Here is a 12,369-nt window from a genome sequence, read left to right as displayed (position 1 = left end):
TATGGTCCCTGGACAACAACAAAATGACTTCAGAGTTGCTGTAATGAAGACCATCATTAGGAATAGAGAGAAAGCCAACTGTGGTCAACACTGGTTTCTCTGCTCTCGGTCACAGGGAAAGTCTTTGCTGGATTCTACCCCCCCCCCCCCCCCCCCCAAACCCACTCCACTAGCAGAAGAGTGGGGAGAAGGCAGGAACAGGGTACTGATTGTGGATGATCAGCCATGATCACAGTGAATGGCGGTGCTGGCTCGAAGGGCCGAATGGCCTACTCCTGCACCTGTTGTCTAAGAGCAACTCCCTGGATCACTGTGTGAATTTTAAAAAAATATAGAGGCACAGTGAACATGATTTTCATTGCCCTATAACTCTGAGAAAAATACAAGAGCAGTTCCAGCCTGCACATGTGCCTTTAGTATTCTTACTAAAGTATTGGACTGCACTAAGTGGGGAGGGCTGTGGAGCACTTTCCTCAATTTGACTGCAGGTAAACATTTATCCCCATTTTATGTTTGTTTCACATGTGCACTTTTGCGTAGGTGACATGCAGATGGAGGTACACTGACTTACTGAATCAGTGAAGGCTCTTAGTGCATTCCCTTCAGACCCATTTCACCTTTTACTTGCCTGTAACCTATGCTCTTCCAAATGCCATCATCTCCACCCTGATTCTCCTCTCACTCACCTACATGAGGAGCAACTTACAGTAGTCTATTATTTTCTTCACTAGCACATCTTTGGGAGCCAACTCTCAGCCGTAGCCAAAGTCATAGATGAAATTCACTGTCACTTTCTATATCCCAAGATGGCCTTTGAGGAAAGGAGGTTTTGAAGATGAAGATCTCAGACCTGACACAAAGTCTCCTGACCTACCAGCCAACAGTGATCCCTGCTGTCCTATCAGATCAGATACCAACACCAGATGTGTTACAACATTTCAAAATTACAAATGTTCTGTCCATTAAATCCTCCAAATGTACCAGAAGGAATGAGTGAACCAACGTCAGCACCATCATCGGGTCAAAGTTAAGATCCTACCTAACTTTGCTGGTCTCTAATGCAGGCCACATTTCCCTCACGACCAACACCAGACTCCTGAAGTGCATACCCTATTCCAATCTGAGTCATTGAATGAGATTACCAGATGGACAGAGACGACGATTTAGAATGTGCTCAAAACCTACTTGAATACAACAATCCAACTGAGTCTTGGAAATCTGTGGCCATCTGCTCAAAGTGGAGACAAAGCATTTGGGATGGCTTTGAGATCCTCGTGTCCATACCTCAGGGGAATACAGAGCTCTTGTGCAAATGATGTATGGCGTGGGCCATCCTAGCTTGCATTTCCCCTATCTATACTCCTCATAATTTTGTATACCTCTATCAAATCTCCCCTCAATCTTCAATGTTCCAAGGAATAAAGTCCTAACATATTCAATCTTTTCTTATAACTCAGGTCCTCCGGTCCCAGCAACATCCTTGTAAATTTTCCCTCTCCTGTTTGAACCTTATTTACATCTTTCCTGTAGGTAGGTGTTCAAAACTGCTTATGATACTCCAGATTAGGCCTCACCAATGTCTTATACAACCATAACATAACACCTCATCTCCTGTACTCAATACTTCAATTTATGAAGGCCAGTGTGCCAGAAGTTTTCTTTATGACCCTATCTACCTGTGACACCACTTTCAATGAATGATGGACCTGTATTCCCAGATCCCTTTGTTCTACTACACTCCTCAGTGCTTTACCGTTCACTGTGTAAGACCTACCCTAGTTGGTCCTACTGAAGCGCAGCACCTTGCACCTGTCTGTGTTAAATTCAATCTGCCATTTTTCAGCCCAATTTTCCAGCTGGTCCAGGTCGCACTGCAAGCTATGATAGTCTTCCTCACTGCCCACTACACCCCCAATCTTGGAGTCATAATTTCTACCCTAGAAAAAGTGCCAGAGAAAAGCAAGACTCTGAAGACATTTCCTGAAAGGACACTAAGGCACCCCAAAACAAATGCAAACTTTTTGTCTTCCACATTAACTCTCATCACTAGAGTTCTGTGGTCAAATATTGAGCCCATAGTTACTCCACAGCTGCAGAAACTCAAAAGGATGTTGGGATATCTGGGTAGTAATTTTGAACTCAAATTGCTAAGAAACCAATGAATCAAACTGCAATAAAGCTTCTGGCTAAGTTCATTGAACAGTTTTGCTGTTCAGATCTACATTGGTAGTGTCTCTGACCATTTCACAGAGAGAAGAAAAATAGCCTCTACAGGTGAACATTTCATCACCTGGCTGATGGCATGTCATTACTCCTGCAATGTGCCCAGCAGCTCAGGGTGAGACTCTTGTGTATCCAAAACACCTCTCCCACATCCACTGCAAGGACTAACAGCCACTTTAAAGTTACTGTTTGCGACAACCACTACACTTGAAAGATGCCAAGATACCTTTCTGCTGATTGGTTCTTTTTGTGCTGTCACCAGTAGCGGTGTGAGGCAGGGACCTGGGTTGGATGCTGTTAATATTTATTATCATATGCTACACATAACAAAGGTACCCAAGGTGAATAAATGGCCAAAGATGCTCGATCACGCAACATTCTTTCCCCCTTTGATCTTCAGGAGCACCATGGAAACCTTGGACCCTAATATTTCAAAGTCCATCTCTCAGCTATGATGAATGGCATCTATTAATAATTATCTCTTAAGAATCAAATGGCTGTAACTGCTGAAACTTAGAGTTTCTAGCGAGGTTTTACAGTTGATAAGCAACTTTTCTGGATTGTGTGGTAGAAATACTAAATACATTGATATGACGTTTTTTTTTGGCTGAAAATCACATTTTTTTAACTATCGAAAATAAACGTTGTTACTTTGTTGAGATTTACCAGCATCATACGTGTTTACCCACCGTGAAATTCAGATGCTAGGAAGGGAAGCTGTTAGTCACTTTCAATATTGATATTACTGAAATAAATGATCACAGTTGCAATAAAATATTCAGCTGCGCACAGTGAAAATCTTAAAGACATTTAAATAATGCTCTCTCTACCTTTGCATCTTGGTCAGCTTTTCTTCAAAAGGTTTTCCCTATGAAACTGTTCAGTCATGACTGGAAAGAGCGTTCATTTGCCAGGTGCCAGTCAGCAGCAGTGAATCAGCAGCAGTCGTACATGTATCGCAGCCAGTGAAATGACAGTTGGAACCATGTGATCAGTTCAAATTGAAAGGAAACAAGCATTTATGCTGATTAATCCATTACCACTCACCAAGTTCAAGCAACGGGCAAACAAGTCCACTAAATATAAACCAGAATTTGTAAAAGACAGTAGCATTCTACAGCCAATGTCAAAATTTACATTTCAGCTGAACAGAATTCAAAAGGAACTGCTTGGGAAGCACAGAAATACTGGACTGGATTTGAGCTTGTTCTGCTTTCAAATGAGCGATGTTTTACTTTCATTTTGTGCTCTTTTTCTGACTTGTTTAAGGACAAATTCAAATAATAACGTGTACGCCTGTCTGTCAGCAGCTGTTCATCATTTTAAGCATGTTCTTGTGCAAGGGTTCACAGTTGTATATGTGGAAAGTGCTGGCACTCATTCTCTCTCTCTCTCTCTCTCTCTCTCTCTCTCTCTCTCTCTCTCTCTCTCTCTCTCGCACTCTCCCTCTCCCGCTCTCTCCCTCTCTTTCTTTCTCTCCCTCGCCTCCTCTCTCACCTAGAACACTGGTGAGAATTGTTGTCCTGGTGTGATTTTGCACTCACTATGTGGAACACTAATCTCATGACCAGCAAGAGGACGTTAACAAAAGGATGGCTGCCAAAGGCAGGTGGCATTGCGCTTGTGCCAAAAGTTTGTGATCCTGCTTGGGTCACTGAATTCAAATAACCAAATGATATTTAACGTTTATCATTCTTTCCCAGACTATAGGATTAATGACTGCACCATAAAAGTAATGATAAATCATGAACATCTCTGTTCATTTTTATGATTAAACATTTCACTTTACTCACAGTAATAAAGATGAAGAAGATTTTCTGCTTTAATCACAAGTGGGAAACTGCACACAAACTGAGCCTGAAATTGCCTTAGTTAGATTAATTATCCATTAAGATTAATTTGAATAATGAGGAATATAAAATCCCTTACAAGCCAATGGAATGTGACAACATTGTTGAATTTATTGTCTTCTCCCTTTACTTTAAGCAAAGTTCTTTATATTTAAGGATGGTAACCTTGTGCAATTTTATTAACAGGTGAAAATAAGTTAATTTTAATTCTATTACATAGAGATGAATAGTCTTTTACCTGTGATAGCTCAGTTTGAAAATGCCTGAAAACATTGGTGTAGGTATTAGATAATTCTTGTTATATTTATCCAAGATGACTCAGAAAGAGACAACAATGGCAGCCATGTTGTGCTTAACGTCATGCCTGAAATTTGACCAGGTGCTTTTTGATTGTGTTTTATCTGTGTGCTGAACACATGATTGACTATTTCAATGACATCATTTCTATGCAATGTTTATTTTGGATCACTGAGTGCGAAATTGAATCATGTTGTTCCGGGGACCTTTGTTAATAAACAGCCAGTGGCCATTCCTGGAACAAACATGCGCTATTAACTCTATGCTGGCCGATGACTCCTACATAACTCCCTTTACTTACCTTCTGCACCCAGGCCATGCATCACAAGGAACTGCTCCTCCTGGCCAAAACTGACTCCTGATCACTCTCCCCACCAATTCATGATCACGTTGCTGGTCCCAAAACATAAATTCCAGGCCCCCAGCACAGCGGACTCCCCCTCCTGGACCCATGCAGAACCCAGTCTTGGCCGCAGTTGATGTTCCTCAATCTATAATTCCTGTCTTCTGAGGCTAGGCTTCACTAATGAAACCACCAAAGGGTTCAATATGCATCCTATTTTGTTTTCTCCTCACACCGTGCAGTGTGACCGCAACCACCTCCATGCCAGCGCTTGCCCCTCCTCTCTGTGAACATCCGCCTCCCCCTCCCCCCAAATGTATCCACCCTCACCCACACACAGCAACTGTTACCACCCCTTACCCAGATACTGATCATCTTAGGCAGTGACTGATTGGTGTAAGCAGTGTAAACCCTCCAGACATTTACAGCATCATCATCATTATGTTCTGTTTTATGATATGAGTGGTCATAGTCTTCCATTTGTCTTTCACCTGTTAATAAGCTCTTCTTATTCTTTTCTCTATCCATGGCCATGATTGTTCTCGGCAAGTTCTTTCTACAGCAGTGGTTTGCCGTTTGCTTCTTCTGGGCAGTGCCTTTACAAGGTGCGTGACCCCCCCCCCCCACCCCCACACTGCCCAGCCATTATCAATATTCTTCAGAGATCATCTGCCTGGCATCAGTGGTCGCATAACCCGGGCTTGTGATATGCACCAGCTGCTCATACGGCCACCCACCACCTGCTCCCATGGTTTCACGTGACTCTGATCAGGAGGCTAAGCAGGTGTTACATCTTGTCCAAGGGTGACCTGCAGGCTAGAGGAAGGAAGGAGTGCCTTCCACCTCCTTTGATAGAGGCTTATCTCCACCCCAACAATTGTAGCAAATTTTACGCTTTCAACTCCAAAAATGTGCCTTTTGATCATGCTTAGTCCTGACCACTTCAGTGCCACCCAATATTCTGATGATGGGTCCATGACTCCAATGGCTGTAGGCCCACTGTGTTAGTCAGCTTCAGTGCTGTTATACATGCATTATAATAGAATATAAAAATAAACCAAAAATCAAAGTAAATTTATCATCAAAGTGCATATATGTCACCATATACTATCTCGATATTCATTTTCTTGCAGGCATTTACAGGAATAGAGAAATACAAAAGAATTAGTGAAAAACTAATAATAAACTAAGACTGACAAACAACCAAAGAGCAGAAGAGAACAAATTTTGCAAATAAAGAACATCATAATACTGCGAACATGAGTGTAGAGTCTCTGAAAGGAAGTCTGCAGGTTAAGGAATCAGTTCTGACTGAGGTGAGTGAAATTATCCACATTGGTTCAGGAGTCCGATGGGTGTGGTGTAGTAACTGATCCTGAACCAAGTTTTCTGCACCTTCGTCACAATGGTAGTAGTGAGAAGTGAGCGTGACCTGGATGGTGCCAGACCTTGATGCTGGCTGCTGCTTTCCTGTGGCAGTACTCCTTGTAAATGTGCCCAATGGTGGGAAAGGCTTTGCCTGTGCTGGATTGGGCTGCATCCACCAACTTCTGGAGACTTTTCCATTCCTGGGCATTGCTGTTTCCATACCAGTCTGCGATCCATTCAGGTAGGATGCTCTCGACTGTGATTGTCAAAGATTTTGGTAACATGCTGAATCAACGTAAAAATCTAAGAAAGCAGAGGAGCTGCAATTTTGGCATTTAAATGATGGCTCCAGGATAGATCCTCTGACATATTAATGCCAAAGAATTTAAAGTTACTGGCACTCTTCACCTCCGATCCCCTAATGAGGGCTGCCTCATGGACCTCCAGCTTCCTGCACCCATAGTCGATAATCAGCTCTTTGGTTTTGCTGATGTTGAGTGAGAGGTTGTTGATTTGGCACCGTTCGATCAGGTTTCCATCTCCCTTTTACATGCAGATTCGTTACCACCTTTGGTTCGGCCAACAACAGTGGTGTCATCAGCAGACTTGAACATGGCATTGGAGCTGTACTTGGGCACACAGTTAAGGTATAAAGTGAGTAGAGCAGGGGGCTAAGCAAGCAGCCCTGTGATTCACCTGTGCTGACATTGATTGTGGTCAATCCAATCTGATCGGGGTCTGCAAGTTACTTGTGCATTGTAAATATTATTCACTATGTATCTGAGCAGTGCTGAGTATTACCTTGGACTTCCTACATATGAGTATGTGCTGCTTCATTGTTTTGGAATAAATTCAACATTTCACAATAGTGAGATAATATCTGACTTTAGGATTGAAAGGAAGATGAACATGTTTGGGCCCAGGATTGAAAGGAAGATGGACATGTTTGGGCCCAGGATGTAGTGACATCCTGATTAAGCACTAATAATCATAACCACCTTCCACTGTGTAAGGTATAACTCCAGCCACTGGATTGTTTTTCTCCCGTTGTCTTTCAGTTTTACCAGAGTTCTCCAATGCTGTCATAATGTAAAGGGCAGCCAGACTCACCTAGCTTTTGGAATTAATTTCTTTGGGCCATCTTCAGACTAAATCTACAATGAAGTCTGAAGCAAGTGCTCTGGGCAAAACCAAAACTGCTGAGGGTACTCTTGGAGCTGTTAACAGCAACTTCAATTTCTTTGCTGATAATTGAGAGCAGACTGGTTGAAATAATAATTAGCGGGATTGGATTTGTTAATTTATTGTGGTCAGCTTTCAGCATCGTCAACTTTGAACCGTTTAATATTTTCACTGGTATAAACTGGCCAGTCTAATTGACAATTATTTGAAATGTGAATGTTTTTAAATCTGCCTACTGGTACTGGGACTTATGAAAATAAGGCCAATTTGTAGATCCTGCCAAACATCACGTTCTTTCAGATTAAGGCTGGGTAGTCTGATCAATATGATTTCAGCCTTGAATGAACATAAAAGGATAAGTTGTTTTGGATGTAATTCTCAAAGCTTTTGAACTCTGTGAAACAGCTTCTATGGGATTGCTCTTTGACAATGTTCAATATTGAGAAATGATTCATGTTAATCAACACAACAGATCTTTATTGATAATTAAATCACTTAACATTTGACCTGGTATTGTTTGTTGAAATGAAGTCATATTTTTTAGTGGCACTTACTCCTGTAACCGCTGTTTTTTCTCGTTAGAAGATAGGTAAATGAGTGTAGGTACCGATTTGCCTATCTGATCAGCCTTTTGCCAAATCGGGGGGAGTCTCTGTTGCAAAACAGAACGAGCATCAAATTCAGTAGCCTAGCGTAGACACCTGAACCTTCTATCATCTTTTTCCCTGATGATAGGTGTCAACCTGAATTAGTGCTCCTGGACTGCAGAAATACTGGAGATACATCCAGGTTCTGTGAAACCCCCCATAAGTAAATGCAAGTGCAGAGAATGATTAAAAAGGCAAGACCCTTAACAGTGTTGATAAGCAGAGAGATTCTGAGGTCCAGGTCCATACCTCCCTGAAAGTGGCTGCACAGTTTGATAGGGTGGTTAAGCAGGCCTATGGCATGCTTGCCTTTGTTAGTTGAGGCATTGAGTTCAAAAGCATGGAAGCTTCATAAAACTCTAGTTAGGCTGCATCTGGAGTATTGCATTAAGCTCTGGCTGCCCCATTATAGGAAGGATGTCAAGGTTTTGGAGAGGGTGAGGGAAAGATTTACCAGGATGCTGCCTGGATGAGAGGGCATGGGCTATCACAAAAAGTTGGACAAACTTGGGTTGCTTTCTTTCCCTGGATTGGCAGAAGCTGAGGGTAGATGCTTATCAGATCATGAGAGGTATAGAGAGAGCAGAGAGATTGTACCTGCTTCCCAGACTTGAAATGTCTAATACCAGGGAGCACGCATTGAAGGTGAGAGGGGGTAGGTTCAAAGGAGATGTGAGAGGCAAACTTTTTACATGGAGAGTGGTGGGTGTCTGGACTGTGCTGGCTGGGGTGGTGGTAGAAGCAAATGCATTACAGACTATGAATGTGAGGGAAATTGAAGAATATGAACGTCGTCTGGGCAGAAGGGACTAGTTTAGTTGGCCGTTTGATTACTGATTAACTGGTTTGACACAATGTTGTGGGTGAATGGCCTGTTTCTGTGCTGTATGGTTCTATGCTCCATGTTCTATATTCTAAATACTGACAGAATAATGCAAAATGTTTACAGTTTGGACCATGGATGCATATTTCCATGAAGGGCCCACTGTTAATTCAGTAATGATCCCTCCCTCCTCGGCCATACTCTCTCCTCCACCATTCCATCAAGTAGAAGATACAAAAGGTGAAAAGACACACCATCAGTCTCAAGGACAGTTTCTAACCCACTGTTATAATTCTTTTGAGGAGATCACTTGTACAATAAAAATGAACTCAAGCTCTCACTCTACCTCATTGTGATCCTTGTACGTTGCTCTAGCTTGACAACCCAATCTAAGTTCTCTTGATATCCTGATGTCCATCTTCTGGAATGTCACCAGCCTTCTGTCTTCTGCCGTCCTCCTTTTTATCTTCCCCAATTCTCCATTTTCTACAGTCCTCCCTTCCAATTCCCCCAGTTCTTTCTTCCATCTTTCCCAGTCCTCCTCTACATCTTCCCCAAACCTCACCCCCCCCATCATCTTTGTTTGCCCTATTTCCAATCTTCTCCTGCTGACCTACTCTCCAGCCTCACCTGGCCTTCTGAATCTTCATTTTTCTCCACCAGTTTGGTGTTGCCTACGGTGAAACGCAGGATGGGTCAAACCACATGATGAATAAGGCCTGCATCTTCTGGAAAGAACTTGTCTTGGGCCATGTTGCAAGAAACAACAATCAGGAATCAGGTTTGTTGTCACTGGCATGTGACGTGAAGTTTGTTAACTTAGCAGCAGCAGTTCAATGCAATACATAATATAGAAGAGAAAAAAAAATAATAATAATAGTAAATTATTTAGCAAATCAATTACAGTATATCTATATTGAATAGATTAAAAACATGCCAGAAACAGAAATACTGTTTGTTCAGAGTGTCAGATGTGGGAACCCTGGGAGACCTCCAGCCTCCCTGATGGCCACATCTGCGCCGGGTGCACCGAGATGCAGCTCCTCAGAGACCGTGTTAGGGATCTGGAGCTGGAGCTTGATGACCTACTGCTTATCAGGGAAAGTGAAGAGGTGATAGACAGGAGCTACAGGGAGGTAGTCATCCCTAGGCTACAGGGGTCAGAAAATTGGGTGACTGTCAGGAGAGGGAAGGAAAATGCCCGAATAGTGGAGAGCACTCCTGTGGCTGTCCCCCTCAGCAACAAATATCTTGTTCTGGATGCTGTTGAGGGGGATGACCTGACAGGGGACGCCCACGGTGACCGGGTCTCTGGCACTGAGCCTGGCGCTGTTGTGCAGGAGGGAAGGAGGGAGAAGAGGAATGCGGTAGTCATAGGGGATTCCATAGTCAGGGGAACGGGCAGGAGATTCTGTGAGCCTGATAGAGATACCCACAGGGTGTGTTGCCTCCCAGGTGCCAGGGTACGGGGGTGTCTTGGATCGGGTCCAGAATATTCTGAAGGGAGAGGGCAAGCAGCCAGTTATCTTGGTACATGTTGGTACCAATGACATAGATAGGAGAAGGGAGGAGGTCCTGAAGAGAGATTTCCAGGAGTTAGGAAGGAAGCTGAGAACCAGGACCTCCAGGGTAGTAATCTCAGGATTGCTACCTGTACCACGTGCTAGCGAGGGCAAGAATAGTAGGATCAGGGAGATGAATGTGTGGCTGAGAGACTGGTGCAGGGGGCAGGGCTTCAGATTCTTGGATCATTGGGACCTCTTCTGGGGGAAGTATGACCTGTTCAAAATGGATAGGTTACACCTGAATCCAAAGGGGACCAATATCCTGGCAGGAAGGTTTAATAGAGCTGTTAGGGAGGGTTTAAACTAATTTGGCAGGGGGATGGGAACCGGAATGACAGAGCGGAGGAAGGGGAAAACAGAAATAAATCTATGACAGTGAGCAGTAAAGATGTCAACCAAGGCAGGCAGGTAATGGGGCAAATTTGTAGCCATTGGGATGAGTTGAAGTGCAATAAAGTTACAGTGAAATCAAAGCGAAAAGTACCAAATACCGGTCTTAAGGTGTTATACTTAAATGCACGCAGCATAAGGAATAAGGTGGATAATCTTGTCGTACAGCTACAGATTGGCAGGTATGATATTGTGGCCATCACTGAGACGTGGCTAAAGGATGCATGTCTTTGGGAGCTGAACGTCCAAGGATGCCCGGTGTATCTGAAGGATAGGAAGGTAGGCAGAGGGGGTGGTGTGGCTTTATTGGTAAGAAATGATATTAAATCATTAGAAAGAGGTGATATAGGATCAGAAGGTGAAGCATCTTTATGAGTTGAGCTAAGAAGTCGTGGGGTAAAAGGACCCTGACGGCAGTTATATACAGGCCTCCAAACAGCTGCAGGGATGTGGACTACAAATTACAACAGGAAATAGAAAAGGCTTGTCAGAAGGGCAGTATTATGATAATTGTGGGGGATTTTAACATGCAAGTGGATTGGGAAAATCAGGTCGGCACTGGATCTCAAGAGGGAGAATTTGTAGAATGTCTGCGAGATGGCTTTTTAGAACAGCTTGTTGTTGAGCCCGCTAGGGGATGGGCTGTACTGGATTGGGTATTGTGTAATGAACCAGAGGTGATTAGAGAGATTGAGGTGAAGGAACCCTTAGAAGACAGTGATCATAACATGATTGAGTTCACTGTGGAATTTGAAAAAGAGAAGCCGAAATCTGATGTGTCGATATTTCAGTGGAGTAAAGGAAATTATAGTGGCATGAGAGAGGAACTGGCCAAAGTTGACTGGAAAGGGACACTGGGGGGAAGGACAGCAGAGCAGCAGTAGCTGGAGTTTATGCGAGAAGTGAGGAAGGTGCAAGACAGGTATATTCCAAAAAGAAGAAATTTTCAAATGGAAGAAGGATACAACTGTGGCTGACAAGAGAAGTCAAAGCCGAAGTTAAAGCAAAGGAGAGGGCATACAAGGAAGCAAAAATTAGTGGGAAGACAGAGGATTGGGAGGTTTTTAAAAGGTTACAAAAGGAAACTAAGAAGGTCATTAAGAGGGAAAAGATGAACTATGAAAGGAAGCTAGCAAATAATATCAAAGAGGATACTAAAAGCTTTTTCAAGTATATAAAGAGTAAAAGACAGGTGAGAGTAGATATAGGACTGATAGAAAATGATGCTGGAGAAATTGTAATGGGAGATAAGGAGATGGCGGAGGAACTGAACGAGTATTTTGCATCAGTCTTCACTGAGGAAGACATCAGCAATACACTGGACACTCAAGGGTGGCAGGGAAGAGAAGTGTGCATAGTCACAATTACGACAGAGAAAGTACTCAGGAAGCTGAATAGTCTAAAGTTAGATAAATCTCCTGGACCAGATGGAATGTACCCTTGTGTTCTGAAGGAAGTAGCTGTGGAGAATGCAGAGGCATTAGCGATGATCTTTCAAAAGTCAATAGATTCTGGCATGGTTCCGGAGGACTGGAAGATTGCAAATGTCACCCCGCTATTTAAGAAGTGGGCAAGGAAGCAAAAAGGAAATTATAGACCTGTTAGCTTGACATCGGTGGTTGGGAAGTTGTTGGACTCGATTGTCAAGGATGAGGTTACGGAGTACCTGCAGGCATATGAC

At 43.1% G+C, this 12,369-nt stretch overlaps 1 protein-coding gene across 1 annotated transcript in view; it reads right to left on the bottom strand.

Annotated features, from left to right (window-relative positions):
* LOC140211703 (cyclin-dependent kinase 4 inhibitor B-like) overlaps nt 1-3,150 on the bottom strand; it is a 50,277-nt gene extending 47,127 nt beyond the window's left edge. The window contains exon 1 of the mRNA XM_072281778.1: nt 3,054-3,150. The gene's annotated coding sequence lies outside the window, so the exon portion shown is untranslated. The remainder of the gene's footprint in view (nt 1-3,053) is intronic.
* Nucleotides 3,151-12,369: the final 9,219 nt, after the last annotated feature.

Source organism: Mobula birostris, chromosome 17 (assembly GCF_030028105.1).
Source record: "Mobula birostris isolate sMobBir1 chromosome 17, sMobBir1.hap1, whole genome shotgun sequence".
NCBI classification, from domain to species: Eukaryota; Metazoa; Chordata; class Chondrichthyes; order Myliobatiformes; family Myliobatidae; genus Mobula; species Mobula birostris.
The sequence above is the reverse complement of the archived record's forward strand: the minus strand, read 5'-3'. Positions and strand labels throughout refer to the sequence as shown.